A 27,136-nucleotide genomic window follows, 5' to 3' on the forward strand; every position below is an offset into this window, starting at 1 on the left:
GCACCCGAAATCTAAAACATGCTTACCACGACTAGTCAGGGTAACTGATAACTAAGACTAGATCTACCTTTCACTGCCATGTTTACCGGACCCAGTCCAAATGTCTCCTGGTGGCCTGACCCATGATTGGCTCTCTGGAATTAGAAATAGTTATTCTGACTTTTCCTTCTCAATCTTGTCCTCTAGAAATCTTCAACATTTAAATCCAAATGATCACACGTGTCCCGTGTCCACATGGATGTTCTGTTTGCACCTGGGCCTTACAAGGACACAGAGGGTTCTCCCCACCCGCAGCTGCCATTGCTGTCACGTCTGAAGTGCAGGGCGCTCCTCATACCCCGACCTGCCCCTGTGCAGCCTCGGCAGAGACTCCCTAGAGTGCATTGAGTGTATTTAGAGGGCACAAGGGCGCCAGAAGCTTATCGGACCCCCAGGTGCACACTTAAGACTCTCACTCTTAAGTCAAGAGGACACGCATGGTTTGCTGGAAGCCTGCAGCCCTCAGACTGGAAAATTCAGGACAGCCATGACCAGTCTGTGACACTGAGGCTGGCTCGAGGCGGGGGTGAGGGGGCAGTTCATCACTCTGGGTGATTACACCCCTCGCACTGGGACGGGGTCGAGAAGGCCTTTAGATTTCTGGGGACTGGTCGATACCCAAGGAGAAGATACAGTGGGGGGTCGCACCCATCGCGACATGTGGCTAGGGTGCCAGAGGGCGATTACTGAAACAGCGGTTGCGGAGTTATGATTTTGAGCTTCGTGCCTTCAAACAAAAGCTTAGGTGTCAGAATTTGTGACAACCTTTGAACTGTTAGCTAGAGGGCAGGGCATGGCATCCTGGGTAGTTGTGACCATAGGAGTCGCTAAGGAAGCGGGTGGAACTTATTCTAAGCCCCGAGCGTCTCCTTCAGGTTAAGGGGCTCTCTACCATCTGACGGTATAAGGGAGTTCAGCGAGATAATACACCTTTCCAGATTATTGAACATACTTTATGAATCCCTGTGGCATATGGGTTTCTTCATCATATGGACGGTCCCAAAGTACTTTGCACAGCTTTACTATTGCCCTTTGTTTAATAAGCAATATATTAAAGATAGGTAAACAATACCCGAACACTGTGATTTCCGTCAGTGCCTGGTGTGTGGTCTACAAACAAAATAAATTCTTTCACAAAGCAAAAAGTGTTTCTAAAATTCAATAGTCTAAAATACATAATAAAATAGTTCAAATTCCTTTTCTTTTTTTACAACCAAATAGTACAGTCCGGTATTTCACTGTTTTCAGTAAGTAATTCCCCGTTTGGAAAAAGAAACAACCTATTTTTCCTGTGTAACTGACCCAAAATAAACATGTAACAAAATACTTAACAGCTAACATGTGATATGATCCTATGTTCCTGCCTCGCGGCCTGTTGACATTTACAAACAACTTGGACTCGTGGTTTATGATGGCAATTTAGGGCCATTATCTTCAATTATCCGTTATGTGGCCCATGTACCTGTAGTATATATCGAGGTATGAAGTCTGTTCTACAAACTGCTTTCGCAGTTGGTTGTTTGAGAATGCCACACGATCGTCATATTCCTTGGCCACAACTTTTCCATTCTTTTAAAGGCAAAGAAGGAATTAGTGTTGTGGGACTGATTTTTTTCCATTTCCATCTGTTAATAAGTACGTAAATATTCCGAGGCAGGCCTGCGTGTGCAGGTCTCTCCCCGTGGCCTCTGATGGCACGCTGGCCGGCGCACGGCCGGTGCAGGGGAGGAGTGCCCGGGTGAGGCTGGCCTTGGGGTTTGGCTGCGTGACCACTAATGACAACTGTAAGCACAGATCCTGGAAAGGCCCATGGGGAATATTACCAACAGTTAGCGATATTTGTCGCTAACTGAGCTTAGTGTTAGTTTTTTTAACGCCGCGCTTCGCCCAATATTATTGCTGAGATAACGTCCTGTTACCAACGTTTATCTCAAAAGCGATAATATTGCAGGCGTTAGCGTGAATATCGCTGGAAAACCAGCGGTGTTCACGCATTAGCGTGCAAATGCTGTTAGCCATGTTATCCACCTCCCATTGGATAACATGGCTAAGAACTGGTATTTGCAGACGTTAGCATTTGGCGATATTCGCGCTTAGCGCGAATATTTCCATCGCTACGCCTTTCTTGGTAATCTTGGTAATAGGCGATAGCGAGGTTAGCGACTGCCGGTTGGGTCCGCCCACTTTGCATGTCATTAGCGATAAATATCGCTGACATGCAAAGCGGGCCCTAAACCACTCGCTATCGCCTACAAGCTGTCGCTAACTGGTGTTAGCCACAGCTTGGTAATAGGGCGATGGCATTATCGTCGCCTATGTGGCCTTACTCCTCCACGAGGTGTGGGGCAATGAAGAAGCCCCCCCGCCGCTCTTGGACCGTGCCCATCGGATCTTCGGTGCGGGAGATTATCCCAGACATTATAACCCGAGTGCACTACTTCACGGAGAAAGAGGCCATACTGAAGTCGGCGAGGGACAAGCAGGACCTACGCTACGGAGGGCACAAGATCCAAATCTTCCAAGACTAAGCCCCCAACACGCTGCATAGAAGGAAGGTCTTCCGCCCGGTGACAGAGAAGCTGCGGACTCTCAACATACCCTACCAATGGGGACATCCCTTTGCCCTCATTTTTCGCTGGGAGGAAAAGCGAAGAGTCGTCCGCTCCTATCGCGGGGCGGCACAGCTGCTTGGACTCTCGGAATCCCCGGAGCTCAGTCCCTCCCGCCCCAAGCGCCAAGAGAGACTACCGGCCCGACCGGACTGGACCACAGTGACCCGCCGTCGCCGGACACCCCCAGTGGATGCCTGCTCCACGTCGCAGGCCAAGCGGGATATCATAGACCACATTCGCTCCCTTGAAGATGACCGCGAGGGACACCTCGCGAAACCCCGCACTCCGTGAACTGCCGGGGACCGACCCCCGACTTTAGGTAATACACGGCCAGCGAGGATAACGCCGCCCCAATCCCTGATATTGTACTGGACATTTATCGTGGCTTGGTGCCCCCTGAAAAACGATAGGACGACCCCTACACTGCTGCAACCCCTATGAGACTGCATTCCCAGACACTACAGGCGAAGTACGCCCCTTGAATTGAACCCGCCACCCCGATGAGTAGGGGCAGCTGGACACAGGAGGCGGCCCTGATGAGTCGCCAGCGAGAACAGGGACAGTGGGGAGCGATATGGGACGCAGCTGCTCTTTTGAAGGGGACCGTGAGGGTCGGCCCCGGTGGTCCTACTATCTGGGAGTGGTCTCCTCACCGTTGGCACATCTGAACCGATCGAGGAGACACGACTACCTTTACGCTGAACTTGTGTTAACGACCCCCGAATCCGCCCTGGGCAGCGGGGCGGACGGGCCTCGGGGCAACCGAGACCCACCCTTCTAGCAGAACACCCCCCTATTTGTCCCTGAGGAAGTGACATTCCTGAGTCCATCCAAACCCTCGGGTAGAGGATGCCCGGAACCTGGGACATTATTCTAAGGCCACGTTGGCCTGTTGCGGTTATATACTCTCTATGTACTTTCTTTTTTCCTACTTGTACTACTCTTCCTACTTCTCATCTGAGACTTTCCTGTACTAGACCTCTTCTCCCTTGGTGTAGAGTGGTGGTTCAGAGATTACCAGAGATGCCTGCGCGACCGCAGTGGGTGGGGGAGGCCGTCCCCCTCCACTCCACAGGGTGGGGGATGCTGATTGACAAGGCGGCTTTAACCCCCTTAGTGCCATGGCGGTGAATGTTCCAAAACCCTTGAAGGTCCTGACGCTTAATGTCAAAGGCCTTAACTCCCCCAACAAACGGAATCAGGTATGGCGCTACCTTTTCCATCACTCCCCTGACATTGTCTTTCTTCAGGAGACACACCTCCTGCGGGGGACACTAGACGCATGGCGCATCCTAGATACCCCACACAATTCTGGGCATCGGCTGACACCAAAACGGCGGGGGTGGCGATTCTGTGCAGAGCTGGCTTTAGGCGGGGATCCACAAAACCCTACAAGAGTGGAGATGGTCGCTTCCTTCGGGCCACGGTACAGGTGGGAGGGATGCAGTTCACTCTAGGTAATGTATATGCACCCAACCAGTCGCAAGATAAATATCTCCAGTCGCTCATACGGGAACAGTTTCGGACCGGCGAGCCGCGCACAATACTAGGCGGGGATTTCAATCTAGTATGGGACCCAGCCATAGACCGCGGGGACGGTGCGTTTAGCGGCACGGGCGCGATGTCAGCCACGCTGAGGGAACAGATTGATGTCAGCCACGCTGAGGGAACAGATTACGGACCTGGGATTCGTCGATGCATGGCGCAATCTTAATCCGGGGATCCGCGACTACACCTTTTACTCGCACTCCCACCGCACCTACTCGCGCATCGACCACTTTTTTGTCTCTCTAGACCTGATGCGGGACACGCTGATGGTTGCCATATCGGATATATCACTGTCGGACCACGCACACGTGGAATTGACTCTGCAGGACCCACTGGCGCAAACTCCCCGAGAACGCAGATGGACCCTCCCGCCGAGCGTCCTTCGGGACCCAGAGGATGTTAACAGCATCCGAGAAGCAATAGACTCATACTTCGCTATCAACGATATCCCGGAAACGCCGTTCCCGGTAGTATGGGATGCCTTTAAGGCCACCATATGGGGCCACATTACCTCTCTGGCGATAGCGAGGAGACGGGCGGCCTATAAACTGGAGGCTGACCTAACGGGTGAGATCAAACAGGCGGAGGCGCGGGACAAGGACCGACCTTCCCTGGCGTCCAGGAGGAAGTTAGCGAATCTTCGGGGACAACTTCGCCTCCTGCGCACCAACAAGGCGGAGCACTCCCTACTTGCGCTAAAACAAAAATATTACGAGGGGGGACAAGGTGGGACGCCTGCTGGCAGGAAGACTGAGGGCGAGAGCAGCCAGAGCCCATATTTCTGCTGTACGCCGCCAGGATGGTGCTAGTGCCGTCACTGAAAGAGCCAAACAGGACGCCTTTGTAGCTTACTATACCTCTCTGTACGCGGAGGAATCCACATCAGTGGAGGCGCGAGCGGCCGTACTCGCTGAATACGGGGGGACTCCGTTACCGCCAGCATGCGCGATGGAGCTGGAAGAGCCCATACTGGAGGATGAGGTCTCTGCGGCTCTTAAAGATCTCCCCGCGGGGAAAACTCCGGGGCCAGACGGCTTACCACTGACCTTCTACCGAATCTTCCAGTCTCAACTTCGCCCCCATATGCTGAGGCTGTACCACTCTTTCTCAGACACATCTGGTCCATCCCCTGATATGGGAATGGCGGAGATCGCGTTGATACCGAAGCCGGGGAAGGACCCTGCGCTATGCCCCTCCTACCGCCCCATCGCCCTCCTTAACACCGACCTGAAGATCTATACCAAGATACTGGCTAGGCGACTCGACCCTTACATGCCGGGAGTGGTGAACCCGGACCAGGTGGGGTTCATCCGAAACCGACAGGGGGCCGATAATGTGCGCAGACTGGCACACTTGGTGGGTAAGGTGCGGCACTGGGACATCCCGGCCTGTCTTCTCTCGCTTGACGCGGAGAAGGCCTTTGACCGGGTGGACTGGGCCTTCCTGAAAGAGGTCCTCCAGAAACTAGGTCTAGGTCCCAAAATGATAACGAGTATTATGGCCCCATACTTAGGGCCGCAGGCCAGAATCAGGGTAAATGGTCAACTAACGGCGCCACTGACGATACACAGAGGAACGAGGCAGGGGTGCCCACTTTCGCCGCTCTTGTTCGCCCTTGCAGTGGAACCCCTTGCGGCACTGATAAGGCGCGACCCTAGAATACATGGAATAGCCCATGGGGGGAGGGACAACAAAGTGGCGCTATTCGCGGATGACCTGATCCTCACCCTTACCCACCCTCATGAATCCCTCCCAGCGGTCCACGAGGTGCTTTGCCTATTTGAACAAGCGTCGGGCCTTAAAATAAATCATACTAAATCTTGGGCACTCAACCTCACTGTGCCTGTGGAGGACATCCCATCCCTGAAACAGGCTGTACCCTATCAATGGGCGGAGTCTCACATCAGGTACTTGGGCCTTACCCTTACCCCCCACCTAGACTCCTGGTCCTCGGTAAACTGGATGGAGTGTCGCAAAGCGGTGCTCGAGGACCTTCGGAAATGGAAGCCCCTGATGATCTCATGGCTGGGGCGCCTCAACGTGGTTAATATGTCGATCCTCCCTAGAATTCCATACCTATTCCAATGCCTACCCACCCCTATCCCGCTCCGCTGCATTCAGAGCCTCCAGCGTGAGCTCACGTCCTTTATCTGGGGTGGGAAGCGCCCCCGATTTTCGCAAAAGGTCCTCATGGAACCGAGGGATAGAGGCGGCCTGGCATGTCCCAACCGGGTGCACTATTACTGGGCTGCACACCTCCGCTTTGTGGTAGAGTGGGGTTCACGAGAAAGCGACAAACATTGGTTCCACATGGATCGAGCGGTCACAGGACGCACCATATGGGATCTGCCCTGGCTCCCGCGGGTGGCGGGCTCCAGAAGTGCATACCTCGCAGTCCCCACAAAAACGGTTCTGGACATATGGGATAGCGTGGCTGTGTCTCGAGGTCTCACCACGTTCCCATCCCCGCACACCCCGATAACGGGAAACCCGCAATTCCCCCCGGCCCATCAGACCCGGGCGTTCGACAAATGGACGCAAGGAGACTGCAGAGTAGTTGGAGACCTTTTCCTTGGGGGCTCGCCCTAGACTTGGAAGGACTGCAGGGAGGAATTTCGGGTGCCGGAGACGGCTGGCTTGCAGCATGCTCAGCTGCGCCATTGGACTGCGAGTGACGGCATGTATCAAGCGGCCACACGGGCGTATACGCCTTTTGAGAAGTTGGCACGCTCCCTTGGGGGGCTGAGGAGGCTAATTTCGCAAATATACTACATACTGCAACACCCTACATTGACGCCTGCACATCCCTATCAGAGACAATGGCAATTGGCGTCGGGAAAAGACATCGACCTCCCCCAATGGAGCAGACTGTGGCGGGACATACCCAAGGTGTACCGCAGTATCCCGCAGAGGGAAAACGCCTATAAGCTGCTCACGCAATGGTACCACACCCCTCTACTTCTTAGCAAAATGTTCTCCACCACCTCGCCGACGTGCTGGAGATGTGGATATGCGACTGGTGACTTTGTGCATATTTGGTGGACGTGTCCGACCCTGGCTGTTTTCTGGAAGGAGGTGCTTAGCCATATCAAAGGGGTGCTGGGGTTCCCCCTGCCTGAGGAAGTGAGCACGATCCTCCTCTGCATTCACCCTACCGCGCTCAAGGCGCTTACCCGCAGCGACTGGATCCTTACTCTCCAAATGCTGGGTGCAGCTAAGCAACTCATCGCCCTATACTGGAAGCGAACAGAGGCGCCACCCATAGCCTCCTGGTTTGTGCGCCTTTGGCAGGTCCTGGCGATGGAGCTACTCACTGCAAAGTTGCAGGCGCGGGACACACGCTTCAAGGCGGTTTGGGAACCCCTAGTGCGGCACCTCTGCTCTATAGAATATGCGCGACATATGCCCCCTAGACTCCGCGCCCTACACCTCTTCGAGGATGCAATTGTCCCTGTGGACCCGGCCAACCTGTGCCCTTGATCACCATGCACATTACAGATACTAACGCTACCGCCCACGCCCCCCTGCGCTCCGCTCACCAATAGGCTGCGCGTACCCACCACCCTCTCTCTCTTTCTTTGCCTACCCTTAGGCTCCTTAGTTTCTCCTACCTCCTTTTCTCCTACTTGCCGCTCTGGCCCTCGTCTCTCTATGAGACAGTTGCGCCCTGTTGGGCAGTTTAAGACAGTTGGGCTAGTTGCACGGCCCGCGCCTTCCACGCAAATGCAGATACACTCTCACATACGACAACCCCCGCGCAATGCACCCCTAAGCCACGTGGCCGGCCCTACTTGGAGGGTTGTAGGCACGGCGCTGTGTTAAAGCTCCTCTCCGTTCACGCTGGCACTGAAACACGAGAGTTATCATATACGCGGCCAGCCTCGATACGAGGTTGTAGGCTTAACGCTGTGTTCAAAATAAAACAGATTTGAACTAAAAAGGCAATCTCAGGGTTATAGTTTCTTCTAGCCCTCCGCAGTTTCTCCATAAGGGACACTCCATTTGAGAGTTTCCAGGTGGCTGCTGAGGGCAAAGAGGAGACTGTGGCATCCTATCGGTTCCTTAAATAAGCCGGTAGTTAGTCTGACATTTTTTTACTTCTGCAAAGGCATTCAGAAGTTCAGTTTTCTGTCTGCTGATCATAAAGGTAAAATCCACATTGATGGTGCTATTCTTCAATTTTCCCATTAAGTCAAGGACAGATTCTTCAGAGCCTCTCTAAATTATAAACATGTCATCAATAAAGTGCAACCAGAGGATTGCTCAATATCACTGGCAGTAATGTCTGCGTAGGACATTTGCTCCTCTCACCAACCCATAAGGAGATTGGAGCAGCTGGGATCAAAGCAAGCGCCCAGCACAGTAGGCTAAGTGGGAATAGTATAGTAGTATAGTAAACATAACCACTTCAGTGTCCTAACACCTTCCCAATGTAGTTTAGATTGGAGTTGGAATAGTAACTCATACTGTTTCAATGTCAAATACCTTCCCCAATATAGTTTAGACTAGAGTGGGAATATTAAATATATACCCTTCAATGTCCAACACCTACCGTTTTACGAAGGGTGACTAGATTTTAGTTGTAAACCTTTAACATATAGTATGCTGATTTGATATTGGGAATGGGCTACATTTCTAAACACATTTAGCGATTCGAAACACTTTTCTAAAGATTTACATTTATTTGTATGTGTTTAGTACATGGTAAAAGGGTTTTGGCATTTGCAACCCCTTTGATTTACTGATTTAGAGAGTTTACAAACATTAAAACAATTTGTGCATCAGACCCTCACTTATGTGAAGGGTACACCCATTACAAAGGTGGACATTGGAGGGCAAGGCTGCTGGCCCCTGATGGAGCGAGGATGAGAACAAAAATTTGTGTATACCCCTCGTAAAATCACTTCTCCATAACAGTAACATGTATTATGATCATCACCCCTTGGACTGACCAATCAGAGTAAAGAGAGACCCCAAAAGTTACAACTTTTATATAAATAAGTTAGGGAAAAAGGGTATAAAATCACTTCTCCATAACAGTAACATGTATTAATTGTGTGGTTTTGAACTTAACCAATATATAATAGAATGCACACACACAAATACACGTGGGATACTAATTTGCTTATGTTGCGAACCATAATTTACTAATTAAGTGAAGTTGTCAAATTTATCTTATGAGCAAAAGTCATAATCCAACCACAATATGTATGAATATGCTTTCGTATGTCTAATTGTGGAATGAATTATGGAGAATGGTGAGTAAACCATGCTATTTGTTGCTAAATCTGCTAGGTAATAACTAACAGGGTTACCTTAGAATGGAGGGACGTAAACAGAAGGGCTATATTTTGAAAATTAACGTTTAATTGTGTTTGTTTCTATAATAGTTCCCATTGTGGCTTATGCGGCCTAGTTCAAAATTGAAGTTTTCTGTGACTCTGAGTTTGAAATGATGTACACATACGCGACAGACTCGGGAGGAGTGAAAGCCTGTGCCTGTACAGTATGGGTCAAGGACAGTGTGGCCTGGTCGCTCAAATTGGTGCCAACAAATTTGAATGTCCGCATTGTGAGACTGGGAAGATTTAAATAAATTACAAAATAAAGGACACAAGTGGAAAGGACTGCTAAGAGACAATAGAGACTTTATTTAATTATATTGATGACTTTGGGGAAATACAAACAATAAGGTGATGAGGATATGCTCATCCACCCCTTAGACTGACCAATCAGAGTAAAGAGAGACCCCAAAAGTTACAACTTTTAGATAGATAAGTTAGGGAAAAAGGGTATAAGAGAGGACATTTGGAAGTAAGAAGAGAGCTTGCTGTTCGATTTTTATTTTGCACCCCGATATGCTGCCGGATTGCTGAATTTTATGACGCAAGGACTTTGACATTTTTCTGGACTTTAACTTTTCGAATAGGTGCGGAGTCCTGATGGAAGGTGAACATCAAGAAAGAATAGAGGTGGCTTTTGGGAACTGTTCTGTCCTTATGCTGATGTCTGTGTCCTGAAATCTTGGTAATAAAATGTAGCTTATTTACCTGAACTGTTATGCTAATAAATATAAATGTTTTTGAATTTAACTTCTTTACTCTCTAGGTTATTGATGATTATTGAATTATAAAAAATAGAGTGAATAAAAGTAAGGTCATGCTAGGAGATTAAATCTCTAAAATAAAAATTAAATAAATGGAGAATTAAGCTGGTCTTGTTGTCCATTAGTTAACTTTTACTAGCAGATCCGTTGACAATAATGGTGGGTTGTTTAAATGTTTAAAGTTTCTTGAAAATAAAACCATGGTAAAATTGATAAAGTGCAGATGTATATAATATATACATTTTAATATGAAATTAGACACTCCGCTATAATCCAGCAACTCTCCTCTATCTTCACCAAGTCCTTGGATGAGGGGGAATGTTTGTATAAATGACTCACAGTGTTATGGGCCCTGTTGATGAGTAATGTGTGACTAGCTCCTAGGGAGTAAGGTGATGATTTGCAGAACATTTCTGGAGCTGCGCTGGTTCACTCCCAAAAAATGGTGTAGACTAGGGTTATGGTTTTCTTCATTCTGAAAAATATCTCCCTGTGAAGAAAAGACTAAAGGAAAAGCATCAATTCACAAATCTGAAAGGCCTTTTTGCCTGAGCAGCTGCTCACCATGTACAAATATACATGCAGACCTGCCTTAACAGGCTCATGGAAATGTATAAAACATTTTCAGGAAGTACTCCTGGAAGCCTGCATATGTCACAGATTTCCATAAGTTTTCTTGGAAACCTTTGTGAAGTAAAAGAAAATGTGGTCTGTTGCATTCCATTGAGGGTGTAAGTGGTATAAATGTACACGTTTTTTTCTGAATCAGACCCTAAGAATGCAAAAACAGAAAATGTGAAAGATATTGTGAGGAGAAAGAAAAAATGAGGGAGAATTGAAAACTAGGAGGAAGAAAAGAAAGAACGAGGGAGAGGTTACTGTAAGAACAGAAAGGGAAATGGGGAAAAGGGGGTGGAAATGGCAAATGAAGGAGGGAACATAAAAGAAGAAAGAGAGCAAGGGAAGAGAAACACAAGAGAGGAAGGAAGAACATTGGGAGCCAGGGAGGAAGGAAGGCACACTGTGAGTTACAAAAAAGATAGGTGAAAAAAACAGACAGTAGTACAGGAACGAAGAAGAAAGGGTGGGGAAAAATTCTACAACAATAGATTTTGAAGGAACATAATAAGTCTAAGTGACTGCCTGGCGCTCTGCCTGCTGTCAATCTGCTTCTATTAAAGAAAAAGGCATGATTTCTCATTTCTGAGCTCGATTGTTATCTTGACAAAAGATGCGTTTTGGTACTTTATTTATTGTATTATTTGCATTTCAGATGCGGTGCTAAATGGTTCTGGAAGCTTTGAAAAGATCTACGATCTTCATTTAGTCTTTGGTTGTAACAGAAATACCTCCAGTTTAAGAGCCCTCTGTCCTGCCATCGTAATAGCTTAGGATTTATTATTTGTAGAATCATTCACTTGAGGATTTACCTCTTCCACCACAGATTGGAGGACTTTCCTTTAACCACCCACTCTAAAAGAAGATATTTTATGGAAAATATTGTATTTGAAACGTGCAATTATGAGGTGCCCCCTTCAGTACTCATTTCTTATTTCCTGCAGCAAAACTGGGTCATTAGTAGGCCTGGGCATGATTTTTTTTATGCCAGCATAAATTGGCGCAATCGCAGGAATTATGATTGCAAACATTATACATGTAATACCAGAGATTACACTGCCTTGCATGCATGAGATGTCATTGGAGAAAAATCCTCCATTTGTTGCATGGAAACAGCATGATCGACACAGTACTAACCCTGGGCGTAGTTCGTGTAGTAGCGCTACACATAGCTACGCTAAGTGCACTTCGCACTACACAAGCTACGCGTAGCTACACACACTGCGTAGTGTACTGTGCAAAATGCTGTTCACACTGATTGCACAGTGCCGGATGTCCGCACTGTGCAATCAGTGCAAACCGCATCTTGCACAGTGCAAGCGGCTGTTTTCGGTCACTCGAGTAGATTTGTACTCCAACGGCAGCTTTGTCAACTCGGACTGGTAGTTTCTCATCGCGAGCGGTCACAAGCATATGCGACCACTCGCAATGAGAAACCTGACCTCCCCACGTTGAGTATCTCGCTGGGAGGTTGAGTTTCCACACTCGCGAACTGCAACTTGATGTTGCTGATCGCGAATGAGGAAAAAGTATCGCTGGGATGTTATTTTGCTCGTTCGTGGTCGCCGACTTGACGTTGAGGACCGCGAGCAAGCGTTTTTGCACTGTGCTACGTGCAATTCGCATAGCGCGTAGTTGTGCAAACTACGCAAACTAAGCGGGCGTAGCATAGTCCTACGCCTAGGCCTACACAGTACAACACGAGCAACGCAAAGTTGAGTAGCAGATACTTAACACGTGCACCGATAAAACAACTTCCTCGAAAAGCCATTTTGCATTTACTTTTTTACCCAAGCGGACGGTTTCGGTAAATTTTGAGCGCAAAATATTTTAAAATGTTTTTATTTTTTATTTTGGGTTACGCAGAGGAAGCACCATAGAGGGTAAGGTTACTGTAAAGACAGTATCAATGTCCTTCTGCTCCACTGAAAACTCTTTCATGTGCTAAGTCCTGACAATGGGCATTTTTATTTGGATTTTGGAGGTGAAGTATTACTTTTCATTTGTCAGCATCATCCACCCTTGAAAGTTGGAATTTTGCCCTTTTTTGAAACTCAATTATGTTGAGTGCAATTCTTTGCAAAATGTTTGTGTTGACTCGTGCCACTATGTTTTATATTTTCGTATTTTCTTTTCATTATGTTTATTTATCTCTGAAGAACTGGAGTATTACTTAGGAAGTACGAGGGCACACTCATGTGAGATTAAAAGATAAAGGACATTTTTGGGTGATGGAGACCTAGGATTAACAACATTTTTTCCTTTTCCTTTTGTGTTTCTGAATTTTGTCCAGATTTCATTTAACTTTTGGGGTTTACCCACAGATTCATCATTGTCCTCTTTTGCGAGTCCTTAATAGCGATTATTAAGGAATCGCTATTAAAGACTAGCAAAACGGGATGCATGTAGAAATCGCAATTTATTTTGCGATTTCTACTGCTTCCTTATTTGTGATTCGCTAATTGCTAATCGCAAATAAGGAATGGCTTTCCCATTCATTCCTATGGGCCTCAAGGCCCATAGGAATGAATGGGGAGTCATTTCTTATTTGCGTTTAGCAATTAGCGAATCGCAAATAAGGAAGCGATTTCAAGGGTGCCAGGGTGTCCAAAGGACACCCTGTAGCACCCCAGAAATGCAAATGTACACTGGTGTTGCGCACACACATGTCCAAAGGACATGTGTGTGTGTGTAACATACAACTTAGAAAAATGCACTAAAGTGCATTTTTCTAAGTTTTCGCTATTTACCACGAAGTTACACTTCACGGTAAATAGCGGCCCCATATTGCGAATTCGCAATTTTAAAAAGGTTCATGAATAGCATTTAAAGAATCTCTAATTGAGATTCCGTAAATGCGATTCTTCGCAATATAGCGATTTCTAGTATAGCGATTTTTGCATTTGGGATGATGAATCCCAAATGCAAAAATAGCGCTCGCAAAGGGCCAGCCCCTGATTCATCATTGTCCTCTTTTGCGAGTCCTTAATAGCGATTATTAAGGAATCGCTATTAAAGACTAGCAAAACGGGATGCATGTAGAAATCGCAATTTATTTAGCGATTTCTACTGCTTCCTTATTTGCGATTCGCTAATTGCTAATCGCAAATAAGGAATGGCTTTCCCATTCATTCCTATGGGCCTCAAGGCCCATAGGAATGAATGGGGAGTCATTCCTTATTTGCGATTAGCAATTAGCGAATCGCAAATAGGGAAGCGATTTCAAGGGGGCCAGGGTGTCCAAAGGACACCATGTAGCACCCCAGGAATGCAAATAATACACTGGTGTTGCGCACACACATGTCCAAAGGACATGTGTGTGTGTAACATCCAACTTAGAAAAATGCACTAAAGTGCATTTTTCTAAGTTTTCGCTATTTACCACGAAGTTACACTTCGCGGTAAATGGCGGCCCCATATTGCGAATTCGCAATTTTAAAAAGGTTCGTGAATAGCATTTAAAGAATCTCTAATTGAGATTCCTTAAATGCGATTCTTCGCAATATAGCGATTTCTAGTATAGCGATTTTTGCATTTGGGATGATGAATCCCAAATGCAAAAATAGCGCCAGATTCTGAGAATCTGGCCCTTTGCGAGCCGATTTCAGTATGATGAATCTGGCTGCAGATTCTCAGAATCTGGCCCTTTGCGAGCCGATTTCAGTATGATGAATCTGGCCGTTAGTCTGCTGTAGGACTTAAATGTATTTGTTAATGTATTTTTTCATTCTCACGGCTAGTGCACTAGAATATTTTGAATTCTTCCAGGGGAATGTAAATGGGCTTGTATTCATACCAAATTTAGGGGCATATTCACAAGGAACTATCGCCAAGTTAACTGCACTTTATCACAGTCAAAGTCATGATAAATGTACCTCCCCATTCATAAGCTGGTGTTAACAGCTCATAGCACCAGTTAACCCATGATAGCAGCCGCAAAAAACAACGCCACAGAGGACCTCAGCAACTATCACTAATGAGATGCAGAGTCGGTGTTCCCGTGCAAAAAGCTACAACAACACGACACCTCAACATTCTCAACGACCAGCCAGATCTGTGATAAGAACACAAAACACGCGATAAGGCGAGTTAGCAGCAGTAAATTAAAACCTGCTCTGACCTGGTGTAAAGTTGGATGGCAGCCTGCACCACAAAAGGGAGCCCAGTCCAGGGCATCATTGGAAGGGCAACAGATGCCATGGAGCCACTCATCAAGCAGCCCGGACACCCAAGATGGCCACGACACTGACCGTCACCATGCTTAGACCCCACCCGCAACACACCCCCCGGACTACCACAGAGGCAGCGCAGACAAAGACAGCGGCCCCCCAGGAAACGCACCTGTCTCACAGGCCCAACATCTGACAATGTCACTGTCCACTACAGGCTGAAAGGGACAACCATCCTACGCATCCTGACCATCATCGCCTAACAGGCCAACGGCACCAACACAGCGGACATCCAACATCCCACCCCACACCAAGCTGCTGGCTGGGCTGCACCTGATGGCCCCTAGCACACCCCAACCCACAACCGCCAGAGCCGGCGGAGTCTCATAGCCAGCCACATCCAAGTCCCCCACACCTGTCCTGAACATTACCATCACCCTGGCACCCCAGTCCCCATACGTCCAACATAATGTGCAGGAACCGCTGGAGACCAAGCAAGGACCATACGCCGTAGCCGGATGCATGCACGTGTTGTGGACAATCCACTGCAAACATGTCCCACCTGTGCCCCCTGGTGACACAGCACACAATCACCACTACAGGAAGCACACGTCACACATCAATGTGCAGGCAACATCAGAACACCATGGGACCTTCACCAATGTTGTCTCAAAATACACAGCCAGTGTGCATGATCCCTTCACCCTCCGACAGTGCATCAGCAACCAGCATTCCCAGGATGGCACCAAGGGAAATTCACAGCCCCTTGGCAAGTTCCAAATTAACACCCCACTCACCTCAACTCCACAACCATGCAATCAGCAACTCTGGCAATTCACACGCCACTAAATCACAACCAACATGCACAACAACATGAACACCCACCAGACACGACAGAACAACTTACAATGGAAATCTGGGCAAGCCATGAACATGAGCCATCAACGGCATGGCACCTCAGCCACACAATCGCTGAATGTGGGGAGAGGTTGCAACCAGGCATGTGTGAAGAATGCTGTAGAACCAGGATTGGGAGAGTACACAATGCCAAGAGTGTACTCCCCTGGGGAGACGTAGCATTTTGACGCATTCCCAGGTTTACTAGTGTTGATAAATCTGGGAAGGCGCCAAAATGCGCCAAAATCCATGGGTGGATGTGTGGGAACACACACACTCCACCCATTGAATGCCTCCCTGGGGCAGAGTAACCAATGCAGCGATTTGTGCTGAATTTTGTTACTCCAGATTTATCAACCCATGCAGGGTCATGCAAGGTGGCCTTGCTTGGCTAGATAATCTTACTTTAGGGTTGCATCACCCTTGCGCCCCCTTTGCATGGAGCAAGGATGATGCAAGACATTAATAAATATGCCCCAGATATTTTTATATATTTTCTTCAATTTTTGCCTTCATTCCCCATTGCCTTTGTAGGAACACCAGCTTTTTATAACTTAGTTTAGTTGATTTTTACCTGCTCCCTGCCGCCCATAAGGGCCCCATGGGCCCTGAAGGAACACCATTTATTTTTATATTAATTGAATTGTATTGCACTGAAAATATTCTAACTCTCACACTTCCTCTATGACCTGCAGGTGTACAAAAGTAACTTGCTGACTTAGACAGAGAGACATCTGTATATGGCTGTGACTTAGCTGACACCAGAGAACTAAGAGGCTTCATTACAAAGTGTTTCTGCTCATGCAGCTGACCCTTGAAACAAGTAAAGTATGTGACTGCAAACAAGGAGTTCCTACTAAGAATTTGTTCAGAAGTCTTTTGTCAGTGCCACCACTGCCATCAAGCCCTCATCCTTTTTCTGACAATGTGTCACACCTGCTGCACCCTGCACTGGGCAGGAAGAAGCCAGGAGGAGGATCACCCTTGGATCAACAAATGCTCCACCAAAACCAAAATAGATGTCCCTTAAATGTTTGAAATGACAAACAGGGCCTACTCTTACGAGACTTGTATCTGATCATTAACCCCACACTTGTGACCCAAGCAATGTGTGACATCACGGAACCACTCTCTCACCTTCTCGAATGCATCTTCATCCTCATCCTCTATCGCTCCACTGGCAGCTGGAGGATGGTGTGTGGTCAGGTGGATGAGGCTGTGGGAGCCCCACCCCGTGGGATCTCAGATGCCACAGCGCTCTCAGGCAGCCCAAATATAGCGCCATGACTGTTAGTGAGTGACAGGACGGGTCATCTCCAAGCCGGAACAGCAAGTATAGAGTCGGTCGGCACACTCCAGAGTGAGGCTTGAAACGCACGCTGCTTTCCACCCAGAGAACATGTCCATGTTTGAGCAAGGTAGGAGTAGGCATTCTTGAACTTTAAAGAGATGCTGCAGTCTGAGCAGTATCTATGGCGGCTAACACTGTTGATTACAGGTCTCGACAGCTATAGCCAGATGTGCTTTTTTGGCTCATCTCAGTATCCTCATGGATCCTCGAGCCCAAATTAGGGAAGAGTGTGTGCCGGTGAACTCCGCTCCGCCAGCTGGCTGAGTTTTTTTCCAAAACTCCAAGTTCGGCGCGGAGTAAGAAACACTCCATGGACCCCACCTATAGAGCGGAGTTCACCACCCACCTTTAGTGTCTACCTCTGACCGCTGTTTATGCCGCCTCTGATCGTTTCAAGCTCTGTTTTGCCTTTCTGCTTGTTTTCCTGCCCTCTGTTTTATCCTATTCTGCTCTATTTTGCAGTTCCTGCTCATTTTTCTGCCCTCTGTTTTGCCTTTTCTGCTCGCTCGTTCTTTTGCCCACTGATTTTGCCTTGCTCTCCTCATTTCTTACGGCCGTTTTCACAAGACTAGGCTTTTCTAAGGAGACCTCGCACTCCTGAGCCCAGATACCCACTGGGGTTACAGTGCCTCGCTCTACAAATGCTGATTGATTGATTGATACATTTTATTACACAACATTACCAAAATGATGCTGGCACAATTAGAATTTTACCCACGTCTAGTCGGAATGTGGAGAGACTAACGATGATTAAAATGAAAAAACATTTCATACCTAGAAATTTTAGGCTACTGAAGAGACAACCATGGGCAAGAGAGGGTGTTATCATATGATAGTAATTATCCTCCAGATGAACTCCCTGAATTTGAGTATGAACTCTACTTTCAAGATTAAAACAAACAGTCAATAACAAAATAAAAATGTCTGCTGAAAAGAAGAAAAACACAAAAACAAGGGAAAGCTTTATTTTTTAGATTTGGCATGTGGCCAAAGTAAATAAACTTAAATGGACAAGTGTGCCTTGCACAGATTAACAACCACGGAAGACGCAGCTATTTTGCCGGTGTCTCAGTGGTAGTGAGTAGTAACAAAGGCAGAAAACTAATACAATCCTACAGTCAACTATAGGCTTTGTAGTGAGCAATCAATGGTTTCTGAGTCACAAATGATGAATTCAGACCGTTGCCTGAAAAAATAAGATGCCTGCCTCCCATATCTAAACCTGCATTTCCATGCTCAACTGTATGTGAACATGCAAAGAACTGCCCTGCACAGCTCATGTATGACACTTCCCTGGGAAAAAAAGAAGTCTAAATAGGTAGGGAGACACAAAATTTAGAACGAGTAAGTAGCATCAGTGAATGCCAAATTATGATTCATGTGATGGATGTGATGGGCCTAAGTTTGGGTAAACCTGCTATTTAATGCTTCACTATGAACACTGGGAATGGTATTTATAATAATGCAGAACAGTGGTTTAACCCTTTCCATGCTGATGACGGAACCGCTCCGTCATCAGCTGCGGTGGTGCTGTGCTGATGACGGAGCGTTCTATTGAGCTGGCGGGACCATGACGGAACTGCTCCGTCATGAGCACAGCCCAACCGCGGCTGATGACAGAGCGGTTCCGTCACCAGCATGCGGCCGCCGCGAGGTCGCCCCGCCCCCTTAGCGCGGTTAAGTGGCAAATCCTAAGTAGTCATCAACTTATGGTGGACATGAACAATGTTACCTCTGATTAGTTTTCTCTGTGTGTGGTAAAGAAGGGTCTATGTGCAATGAAGTCAAGGCTTTGTGCACCAACATACCATACAAGCGAGTACTTTTCTCGGATGCATGACATTCAAAATGAGCAAGGGGCCTGAAGTGTAATATTGTAGCGGGTGAGGTACCATGTTTCAGTGTGATGTAAACTGGGGGGTGAGTCCATGAAGTTAATATTGAAGAGCCAGAAAGATGAGTTAGCAAGAACTCGGTTCATTTTAAATAGCTCAAGGTGAGCAATCTGAAAACTTGTGGCCAACTAACTTGGCATTCAGATCTGTTCTGTGCTGTAATGCTCAACGTTATGGATCTACTTAGGATTCATTCTGCAGTGTCACTTTTTTCAGTTTAGGTGAATTCTGAAATACAGTACAAGGGTCCCTCATTGAAATCATGGTGAGAGACAGAGATGCAGAAATAGTAAACGCACATTTTGAACAACATCCACAATCCTTTTTATAATCATAGGCCCATTCTTTAGCGCTAGCGAGGCTACCCCAGGGCAGAGAGGCAATGCAAGCAGGTTAGGACCAGGTGATTTCATCCCCACAGTATGCATGCCTTTTATGTAATTCTAACTTTCAATATGGCCACACAAAGTGTCCTTGAAATAAAGAAACCCAAACAATTTTGAAAGAGCATTTATTTGTGATCATCTGGGATAAAACATTATTGACTGATCAAATTCAAGATTGTGATGATTTTAAGTAAAGGGAAAAAGTGGCAAAGGGAAATATAGGGCCAGATGTACCAACATGAGGAAGGCCGATTTATTAATTTAAAGTAGCTCCCAATCGCAATTAGGAAATCGATATTCCTAATGTATGAACTTTTTCTCCCAAATAGTGATTCCAAGTAGGTTGCAAATCAACCTACAGATCGCAATTTGCAACCCATTTAGAATCGCAGCCATCACAGGGATGCTAAGCGAGCAGACCACAATGTCTATGAGCGCTTCTTAATAAAGCTTTTTTTTTATTTTTTAAATGCAGTCCGTTTTCCGTAGAGGTAGATGGGCTGCATTTAGAAAGAAAAAAAGGAAACTTTGAAGTTTGATTTTTTATGAGTATACAGTGCTCCCTGCTCTTAAAAATATTGTTTTCAGCATTCTCAATGAGGAAGGGGTTCCATGAGGAGCCCTTCCTATTTACAAATGTTTTGAAATCACTTTTAAAATGGTGGTAAAGTATTACTCTTTGTGTTAGATCTGGGGGTCTCTAGTTGGCAATGGTATTCACCTTTGTCCAAATAGGGACCCTTACTTCTAAGTCAGGATAAGGGGATTACACTCCTTAATAACCCCTGCTCACACCCTTGGTAGCTTGGCACGAGCAGACAGGCTTATCTTAAAGGCAGTGTGTTAAGCATTTGTGAATATACACAGTAATACAGTGATAACACTACAGATGGACACAACATAGGTTTTATAAAAATAAGTATTCTTTATATAGACTTAAAGACAAGACCACAAACGTCAAAAATCCACAATACTACACTTAAGATTACTTAAAAAGATGATTAAAGTCTCTTAGTTCAAGTTGATGGTAGATGCGACAAAGTTCTCAGCAAAGTACCTGGATGCATAACGCAAAGTAGACCAAAAGAGTCGCAGAAGGGGAGATGCGTCGGTTCCGTGACCCGGGGGAACGGTTGCGTCCTTTCTTAATGCTTGCGCAGAGTAGGGGAGTCGTCGTGAGCCTTACCGGTGCGGAGGTGATGCGTAGATTCTCGGCCTGCGGGACTGTTGCGGTGCGCAAGATGGCACCTTGATGCGATGCGATGATCCAGTTGTGATGCGAGAAGATGGCGCCCTTGATGAGGCGATGCGATGACGCCCTGGCAGCCTTGCGACGACTCTGTACTTTGGAGCCACGACAGGCCCTGCGACGCGCTTCTCCGGCGATGCGATGGCAACTCTCTCGATGACTTATTGCTTCTCCGGAGATGCGACAGCAGGCAGCTTCGATGAACACACGCTTCCAGGGAGATACGACGAAGGCTCGCTTCTCCGGCGTTGCGATGATTTCAGCTGCGGCGACACGCTTTTTCTCGATGCGTCGAGCTTCCAGCTCCCAGCAGCACACAAGTGACTGTAGTCAGAATTCCCAGCAAGGAAATTCAGGAGGGAGCTGGAGGTGAAGTCTTTTGGTCCTGAGACTTCAGCAGGAGGCAAGCACAGTTCTAGCCCTTGGAGAATACTCTGCAGATGAAAGTCCTTACAAGTTCTTTCTCCTTTCCCTTGGCAATGAAGCAACCACTGCAGACCAACCCAGCAAACAGCACACTGGCAGAGGGGCAGTCCAACTCCTGCAGCTTCCTTGGTTCTTCTCCTTGGCAGAAAGGTTTCTTGTTACAGAAGTGATCTAAAGTCTGTGGGACTGGGTCCCAATACTTATACCCCAAAATCATTTGTTCTCTGAAGGCAGAGAGGCCTCTGCCTAGTTGCCTCTGCCTAGTTCAAACCAGTTCCTGAGCACTTTGTTGACATGACTCTTCTCTTCCTTTCACTGTGCAGGGCAGAGACATCAGCCGCCCCTCAGGAGGTGGAGCCAGCACAGGGGAGGGAAGATACAGCTCTGGAGCACTCTGTTGACAGGATTCCTCTTCTCCTTTCACTGCGCAGGGCAGAGACATCAGATAAGCCACAGGGGATGGAGACAGCATTGTAGAGGGAAGGCCCAGCCCTATTCAGGTCCCTGGTGCACTCCTCCCTCCCATCTGGATGTAAATCTCCCTATTCACCACTGATCTGTCCCAGACTGTCTCCTGGAATTTCCCCAGCCCTGTCACACACAAACCCAAACAAGGAATACACAACTCAGCAGAGGCGGGCTTAAATGGTTAGGCAAGCAAATACCTACTTTCTAAAAGTGGTATTTGACAGGATATTAAAATAAACTTTACTAAAAGATGTATTTTATTATTCTGAGTTCAGGCATTCTAAATACGAACTTCTACCTTGTTCCCTGAGTCAGTTAGGATTGTAAGAATGTAACTATCTTAACTGCCCATTCTGGCCTATGATAACAGGTAGCCTTCAATAGTGAAAAACAAAATTGGTTGTAATTCACTATTAGAACATGCTACACACATCAGACCATGTCCTACCTTATACTTACAATGCACCCTACCCTTGGGCCTACCATAGGGGTGTCTAATATGAAGAAAAGGGAAGGTTTAGGGACTGGCAAGTGGGTGCACTTGGCCAAGTCGACATGGCAGTGCTAGACTGCACACAGGCCTTGCAATAGACATACTTTACAAGCTGCTTCTGTGGGTGGCACAACCAGTGCTGCAAGCCCACCAGCAGTATTTGATCTACAAGCCCTGGGCACACATGGTGCACTGTACTAGGGGCAGACAGTAAATCAAATAACCCAATTGTGGAATAACCAATCAGTACATCAATTTAACATAGGGAGCACTTGCACTGTGGCACTGATTAGCAGCGGCACAGTGCCCAAAGCATAAATCCAGCAAACACATATCAAAACAGAGAAGGCAATCCGTCAAAAATGGAAGGGAGACTCACGCCAATGATGTCAGGTCTAACACGTGTCCCCTCCAGCTGAAATGTGGGGAGAACTACCCTTCCCCTTGGGAGTTCTCTACACTAAGGCGGAAAAATCTGGACAGACCATCAGCGTTGGCGTGTTCTGTACCAGGGCGGTGTTCCACCGTAAAGTCCATACCCTGTAGGGAGATGGACCACCTCAAAAACTTTGGGTTCTCACCCCTCATCTGTATCAGCCATCTGAGGGGCCTGTGGTCGGTCTGAACCCGGAAGTGAGTCCCAAACAAGTATGGTCTCAACTTCTTTAGTGCCCAGACCACAGCAAATGCCTCACGCTCAATTGCACTCCACCTCTGTTCCCGTGGAAGTAACCTCCTACTGATGAAGGCTACAGGTTGGTCAAAGCCCTCTTTAGTAATCTGTGATAGAACAGCCCCCACACCATGCTCTGAAGCGTCTGTCTGTACAATGAATTCTTTTGAAAAGTTGGGCGCCTTAAGCATGGGTGCTGTGCACATGGCAGTCTTCAGGGCATCAGAAGCCTTCTGACAGGTGTCAGTCCAGTTCACTTTCTTGGGCTGCTTCCTGGAAGTCAGCTCAGTCAAGGGTGCAACAATGTTGCCATACCCCTTGACAAACCTCCTGTAGTACCGCGTGAGTCCTAAAAAGTCTCTCACGTGTGTCTGAGTCTTTGGGGGTTCCCATGCCAGAATGGTATCAATCTTGGGTTGTAGTGGCGCCACCTGGCCGCTTCCTACCTGGTGACCCAAGTACACAACGAAGCCCTGCCCGATCTGACACTTACTTGCCTTGATCATGAGACCTGCCTTGCGCAGGGCCATCAACACTTCCCAGAGGTGCTGCAAGTGTTCTTCCCAGAACACTGCAATGTCATCCAGGTAGGCAGCACTGAAATCCTCCAGCCCAGCCAACACCTGGTTGACCAACCTCTGAAAGGTGGTAGGTGCATTCTTCATCCCAAAGGGCAAAACCTGGAATTGGTAGTGCCCATCTGGTGTGGAGAATGCTGACCTCTCCTTAGCCCCATCAGTCAAGGCGATCTACCAGTACTCAGACGTCAAATCAAACGTGCTGAGGTACCGAGCATCCCCTAACCGATCAATGAGCTCATCAGCTCTGGGGATGGGGTGTGCATCAGTCCTGGTGACTGAATTGAGTCCTCTGTAGTCCACACAGAACCGGAGTTCAGGTGTGGCACCCGGGCGAGGCAGCCTTTGGGACCAAGACCACTGGGCTGGCCCAAGGACTGTTGGAGGACTCAATGACCCCTAAAGCAAACATCTTGGAGATTTCCTCCTTAATGTATGCCCTAACCTTGTCAGTCACTCTGTAAGCCTTGTGCTTCACAGGAGGACTGTCGCCAGTGTCCACATCATGGACGCACCATTCTGTGACACCAGGAACCAAGGAAAATAGTTCAGAGAATTGCCCCAACAGCTGGCGACAATCTTGCTGCTGATCTGGGGTCAGTGTGGCAGAGAGGCTGACACCATCCACTGAACCATCCTGCTCTGCTGCATACAGGAGGTCAGGAAGAGGCTCGGTCTCCTCCTCCATTCCATCCTCTGTCGCTAGGAGCATGCCCAACTTCGGACCTTTCTAAGTGGGGCTTCTGGCGGTTAATATGAAGGGCCCTCAAAGGGTTCCTTGGAGACCGCAAGTTCACCAGATAGGTGATATCACTCTTGCGCTCCACCTCCTCGTATGGACCGCACAACACTCCACAGGGGCCATGACCCAAACTTTCTGTCCAGGTTTAAGCTCAATCAGAGTGGCATTCTGATCGTACCACCGCTTCATCTCTTCCTGGCTGGCTTCCAGATTCGCCTGAGCGAGATTCCTGAAACGCCGAGTCTGGATCCTGAAGGCCAGCATGTAGCTATATACGTCCTGGGGAGGTTTCCTGGAAGATTGCTCCCAGCCTTCCTTGACCAGCCTTAAAGGTCCTCTTTCTGGGTGACCATACAAAAGCTCAAAGGGGCTGAACCCTAGAGACTTGTGTGGCACCTCTCGGTAGGCAAACAGAAGGCATGGCAAGAGGACATCCCACTTACGCCTCATTGGTTCTTCAAGACTCATGATCATGCCCTTAAGGGTCCGGGTGAATCTTTCAACCAGCCCATTACCTTGTGGGTGGTAGGGAGTGGTGAACTTGTAGGTAACACCACACTCCTTCCACCGAGACTTCATATAATTAGAAATGAAGTTTGTACCTCGGTCAGACACAACCTCTCTGGGGAAACCCACACGGGAGAAGAGCCCCATCAGTGCACGTCCCACCAAGGGGGCCGTCACTGTCCTGAGCGGAATGGCTTCCGGGTACCGGGTAGCATGGTCCACCAAGACCAGGATAAACCTGTTGCCCATGGCTGTCTTGGGTTCCAGTGGCCCCACAATGTCAATGCCCATCCTTTCAAAGGGGGTACTGACTACACGGAAAGGTTGGAGAGGGACCTTGTGCCTTCGTCCACTTTTCCCACTTGCCTGGCAAGTTTGACAGGTCCTACAATGAGTATCTGAACTCTTCCGCATCTTGGGCCAATAAAAGTGGGAGACAAGCCTTTCAGAGGTCTTGTTCTGCCCCAGATGACCAGCTAAAGGAACATCAGGAGCCAAACCCAGTAGGAAGGCTCTGAAGCGCTGGGGTACCACCAGCACACGGGCTGACCCAGGCTCAGCAACCTTAGGCTCGCTATACAGGAGACCATTCTCCCAGTAGATCCAATCTGATCCAGACTGATCACCTGCTGCCTGGTTTGTGGCCTGTTGCCTCAAACCCATAAGAGAAGGGCACATCTGCTGCTCTTCACAAAATTCCTCCTCGGAGGGACCCCTTCTTGCTGCCAATGGGTCAGCTCAGGTAGGTTCCCCAGTTCAGAAACTTGCTCACCAGTGGGTTCCAGGGCATCCCCCTCAAGGTCTGCCTCCTCCTGGACCGTGGGAACAATAGAGGCTGGTTTCCCGCGCCCCTTACCTCTTCTCTTTAAGGCAGGTCAGTGGACCATATTTTCAGGCTCCAGGACCTCTTGAACACCCTTAGCTGCCATAGACCAAGTGGCCACACATGCCCACTCAGGCCTACCCAACATCTCTAAATGCGCCTTCCTCTCCATCTTCTTCAAAGGGGAGTTTTCTAAATCATTGCCTAACAGACAATCAACAGGCATGGATGGCCTCACAGCTACTTGAAGAGTACCAGAGATCCCCCCCACTCAAAGGAAACTTGAGCCACCTTGCAATGGCTCTCTGTGTTGTCAGCGGCAACAAAGTGGAAGAATGAATGAGGGACTACCTACTCTTCAGAGACCAAGTGACACTTAACAGCTGTCACACTTGCTCCTGTGTCTCTGAGAGCCACTCTATGGCCATTGATAGTCACCCACTGCCTGTATTTTTTAGTGTTCTCAGGCAGGTGAGTTTTAGGGACCATCTCAAAGTCTCCTAATGAGATAAGGGACATTTCTGCGGGACCCTACCCACCTTGGGCACCCAGATGGCCAGCGGCTACACTTGCCATCTGACGGGGTGGTGCACGGGGTGGCACACACTGTCCTTTCAGAGGGCACTGGAGATCATACCAACGGTGTCCCACTTGCTTACACTGAAAGCAGGTAACAGGCCCCCTATGAACAGGTTTACTTGTCGGAGGTCCTGACTTCTTTTCAGGGGGAGGCTGGGAACCCTTACCTTGGTTCCCATGGGAATTACTTTGGGGACCTTTTTGGAACTCCTCTGTTTACCCTTGTCCCCCCACTCTTCTGCTGGGGACCCTGCCCACCTTTGGCGGAGTCTCCCACAAGACCCTTGTGGACCCTGGTACTGACCCTGCGGTCCGGCTCTTCAGCAAGCTTTCTAGAGTTAGTCAACTTGCTATCATTAAGGTGCTGGCATAGCTCTGCAAAACAATTAGAAGACAAGTGCTCCCTAGCAATTAAATCACAGAGTGCTTGAAAATTATCAACATTGCTACCCCTCACCCAACCATCCATAGCTCTGCAAAAGAAAGACACATATTCTACCCAAGTGGTTCCCTCCAGTTTCTTACAATTCCTGAACCTCTGTCTTTAGAGTTGTGGAGTTAACCCATACCTTGTCATCAGTGCTGCTTTCATCTGGTGATAAGACAGCCTATGCTCACTGGATAGTATAACAAAATATCCCTCCCCTCAGACAGAAAGCGGCCCACAACCCCGCTCCCCAATTCTTCTCAGGGACCCGGTGGCCAACATTGCTATCTCATAGGCTGCAAACCACTGACCAATATCTTCACTTTGTGGAAATCTTTGATGACATCCTTGGGAATATGTAACCTGCCTTCTGAAGGCACAGATGGTGCGCTGCCACCAGAGGGATTGATTTCTAAGCCCTTGGCCTTGATCTCTAATTCCCTCAACATCCTCTCATGCTCCATTCTCATTCTCTCTCTTTCCAAAGACAACCTGTTATTCTCTGTTTTCCTCTGACCCTCCATCTTAAGCTTAGCCAACTCCAGCTTGA

This window comes from Lissotriton helveticus, chromosome 3_1, assembly GCF_964261635.1.
Source record: "Lissotriton helveticus chromosome 3_1, aLisHel1.1, whole genome shotgun sequence".
Lineage (NCBI taxonomy): Eukaryota > Metazoa > Chordata > Amphibia > Caudata > Salamandridae > Lissotriton > Lissotriton helveticus.